The following is a 4566-nucleotide window of genomic DNA, read 5'->3' on the forward strand; positions in this document are numbered from 1 at the left end:
TCCCCCGGTGCCCCTTTGTCTGCCCAACCCGGGGCTGGCTGGACGGACCTGCGCCGCCGCGGGATCCCCCGTGGGGGGAGGGGAGCCCCATTCATCCCCGGGCGCGGGCCGGCCAGTCCCGGGCCGGCTGGAAGCGCGGCGGCGCGGGCCCTGGGCGGCTCGGTTTCCGAGGCGCAGAAACTGTCAACGAAGTCGGGAGATCCCCCGCCCGAGCGAGGAGCGCGGGCTGGGGGCGACTTCGGCGGACGGGGGGCGTCCCTGGTCTGGCCGGGTCAGCGGAGCGCGGCCTGGGGAGGCTGCAGACCTGTTGCTCCCGGGCTGGGGGAGGGGTGCCTCCAGATTCGCGTCCCGGGCGCTGCTCCCCAGGGGAACCTTGCCCACGGGGGCCGGTTTTCGGAACGGGGTGGGGCGCGCCTTCGGGGGTCGCCGGAGGTCGCCGGGTCTGTGACAGTTGGGGGTTGTCAGAGGCCCGCGGGCGCTGGGTTAGGGCTTGCCCTTCACGTGCGCTGTCCGTGCGCTGTGAGGCCCGCGCCGGGGCTCGTTCTTAGCACGGCCTCGCATTTTCCGAGCCCCTCGCTTTGGAAATTCCACAAAGTTAGAGTCGGAGGTGGGTTTTTTTTTTTTCTTTTCTGTCGCTGATGTTGTAGAGCAGAACCCCCAAAGAAACAAGCTCCATGCTCTATCCCTTGTGCCACGGTTTCTGCTTTGCTTTGTCACATGTGGTTTGACCTGACTGCTGGATGTTTTTCTCTCCAGGAGCGCCGCCTGGGTCCCTGGGTTAACCTGAAAGGGGAGGGGCGGGACTCCAGCCTGGGAGGGGGAGGGGAGCGCCCCTCTTCAGTCCTGAACGGTGGCCTCGGGGTAGGAAATGGCCCAGGACGATTTTATGAAAAGTTTACAACTAGTCATTCCTAGGAAAGACGCGATGGGGGTGGAGGGCGAATGTTGAGTATGGAACAGTTGAGACGTGAAGATGACGCTTTTATGTTAAGGGTTGTTAATATCTCAAACGTCCGGCAGATTTTCGTGGAAAACTTCCCAGCTGGATAATGAGTCCAGGGATGAAAAGTTGAAGTGCATCACTTGACCCACTTATGAAGATCGCCCCTTAAGGATATTCCAGACCTGAAGGGAACGCACACCTGTGGGATGAAAATGGAGACTTACGGTGTTGATTTGGTGTGCGCAGCAGGGTGTGTGTCACTGGATCTTCTGAGGCTGGCTCTTCTTGTGTTTCTGTCCGGGGCTTAAGTCACTCCAGGAATTGTCAACACCCCCCATTTAAATTTCACACCTTGACCCTTAAGTCTTCCCAAGCTCACCCCTCCCGAAAGTTTGGGTGTTTAAATGAAGTGTGTGGTGTCCTAGTTGGTCTCGAGTCTCACCTTTAACCATGGGAGTCTCAGTTTTCTCATCTGTGTGATGGCCTCATGAGTCTACCTGGGTGGGCTGTTAGGAGGGTTTCAGCGCTAGCCAGCAGAAAGGGGAATAGAGCCCCGGAGTCCACCTGCATCAGGACACCACGCTTTGCTAGAAAAGCAGCCTTTGTCCCCGTTTGGCCTGAACTAGTGAAAGGGCCCACCCTGTTGTTGTGCTCTACCGTTGACCTTCAAGTCCTGTAACTTTTCTGAGTGTCGTTTTCTATATGTGTAAAAATAAAAACGGGAACTGAAATCGTGGTACTCATTGGGTAGTGGAAGGACAGAAAGAGGGAATGTAAGTGTAAGTTTTTTGAAAACTACAGAGCTGCCTGTAAGTTTTAGCTGTTGGTATTGTGCAGGTAGAATCATTTTCCTAATGTTACTCTAATGCCATGCAGTGAGGATTTTACACGCACTTAATGCCCTGTGTGCGGCAGTTATTTCCGTCCTGCTTCACAGTCCACTGACTTGCTAATATATGGTGGAGGGAGGATTTTATGATTCCGAAAGCCCATCTCTTAAGCTTGGTGTTATCTTGCCTTCCTGTGTATACATTGTGTGAATCTTCCCACTTGGAGACAAGCTCGTTAAATTACACACACACACAATTTCTCTCTCCCTCTCTCTCTCTCTCTCTCTCTCCCTCTCTCTCTCCCACACACGCAGAAGAACCTACATTGAAATCTGTTTATACACCTAGATGAATCTCAACAGAAATCATGAAATGTCCACCACAGTGGAAAGATTGTTTTCGTCTATAGCTTAATTATCCAGTGTGACAGCCACTAGCCAACATGTGCATATTTAGATTCAAATTAACTAAAATTCAGTAACAATTCTGTTGTTACTAAAATAAACAATTTTGTTCTTTCAGTGCTCTACCCATAATTCACATACTCAGTAGATGTGTGTAGCTAATGGCCGCCATATTGGGACAGCACAGAACTTGCAGAACGTTCTGTTGGAGGGAGATTCTCTATAGTTACTGCAAGTAAGGATTAATAAAGAAGGCAGTAAAGAGAGTTTGTCTACTTTTTGTGGGAGGAGGGGAGAGGCTGTAAGAGTTTGAAATAATTTACTGGTATTAAAAAGAAAGGCAGGCCCATTTCAGCTAGCAGGTGACCTAGGAAAGTGATTTCAGTGAGATTTGACAGCTGTGGTTTTTTAGATTGAGGTGGTTTGGATCACTTTTGAGTTAGAAAACCAGAACTCCAAGCTAGAGTCTCTCACTGAGTATTTAACCTTGGACATGACATTTAGTGGCTCTCTGCCTCAGTTTCCCCATCTGAAAAATGGCATAGCCAGTCCCCATGTTGCCCGCCTTTGTGTGTGTCGTGGCGCACATCTCGGGATGGTGGGGAGCCCAAGGTGTCACTGTCAGTGAAGCCCCACGTAGGTGATTTAGAGGCCTTAGGTGATTTAGAGGCCTTTTAGGTGATTTAGAGGCCTTAGGTGATTTAGAGGCCTTATCTGATACGTTTAAAGCCTTGCTCACCATGGCTACCTACTCCTCCCCCCAAGTTTATGTCTTACGTTTTAAGGTTTAATTTCTTGAGGGCAAAATCTTCTGTTATTAAAAGGCTGATCAGGAATCCTTCCAACAGAGTGAGGCTTAACAATAGTCAAAGTATTTTTAAAAAGTGGCTGAGTGCTGCCCATTTCCTGTATACGGGTCCCTGAGTCAGGATGTTATTTTTATTACTTAGCTGGTGTGTTCTTTGCATAGTCTTTTGTATTTTTTTATAGCAGCCTATTAGAAATTTTATTTGTGGTTGGGGGGGAAAACCCAGTTTTGCATCTGTGAGAGGTGACTTCCCAGATACCCCTCTGCCATTTGTCCTCACTCTTGCCTTGTCTCAGGACTGCTGTGACCTGTCAAGCCTTTGAGACACCTGGGATATCCATGATTCTCTTCCAGAGGCGGGCAATGGGTTCCTGCAGAGGGAAGCCAGGCCCCCAAGAGCCATCTCACGTAGGTCCCGAGTGTCAGGAATTCATACCCTTCCTCAGTTACCTATTGGGAGGGAGGACCCCACACCCCAACCCTGAGGCTGCCCCCTCTTTGAGCTTTCTGCCAGGTGTCTGCGTCTTGGGCTCTGCACACGTGGTTATTGCCAGGCTTGACCCGGGCCAGAGGACAAGCACGATCGCTCTGCCCTGTGAGGCGAGACCGTCGTCCCAGGTGTGGTGTCCCCGATACCTTGCATTTGCCTCCTTTTTCTCCCGTAAAAAAGAAGAGTACGTGACTTCCAGTAAGTTGTTAATCTTTCACCACCCAAGACATTTAAAAAATAGTTTCAGTCGGGAAGCAAGACTAAAGTCATTTTGTAAACTTTTTTTTTTTTAAGTTGGAGAAATCAACTTTTTTTTTTTTCCATAACTATTTTTAGTGGGAAGGAAGTAACTGGCCTCTTGAGTGGAGACTGGATGTGAGTTTCTCCCTCGGGTCTGGCCCTCCTTGGCCCTTGCGTCCTGTCCATCCTTTCCATGGGACTCGACCAACCGGATGGCCCTGGCCACATTAGCAGAACGAGACCCAGCAACCAAAATGAATGCTGGGTGTGGGAAGGGACAGACAGGCAGCATGTTTATAGACGGAGAAGAGAGCCTGCCCTGAGAAAATGAGTTTCAGACCTCAGGGGGAAAACGCCGTCATTAAGGAGTGTGCTCCCCGGGAACTTGGCCATGGAGGCGGCCGCCTCCTGCAAAGCCCTCCCGTGCAGTTATCGCCGCCGTCAGATACTTATTGGGAAAATCCGCTGCCCGATTGAAGATCGCAGATGTGAACTGGAAGCCATTGAAAAGTTAAATCGGAGCAAATTTAAACTTGAAAACAGGACGGAGTATTTTCTTCTGATAGAGGAAGTTGGGTTCCGTTTCCATGGCTTTGGTTTGTTCTTGGTCCTTGGAGGGAAGAGGTCGAGCTGGAGCGCGACTCCCAGGCTCGAGAGAAAGGGGGTCTTAGAGACGAAGGTAGAGGAGATGGTGGTTCATGGAGGCCGTCTGTTCAGCGTTGAACTCTGGAAGCTTGTAGTCAGCCCATGGTTCTCAGGGCAGTTTGGTCTCCTACCGTCAAGCAGCTTTTGGCAATGTCTGGAGATGTGTGGTTGTCACACGTTGGGGGAGGGGGATGTTCCTGGCATCC

The sequence above is a fragment of the Neophocaena asiaeorientalis genome, unplaced genomic scaffold, assembly GCF_003031525.2.
Source record: "Neophocaena asiaeorientalis asiaeorientalis breed wild unplaced genomic scaffold, Neophocaena_asiaeorientalis_V1.1 scaffold69, whole genome shotgun sequence".
Classification (NCBI taxonomy): domain Eukaryota; kingdom Metazoa; phylum Chordata; class Mammalia; order Artiodactyla; family Phocoenidae; genus Neophocaena; species Neophocaena asiaeorientalis.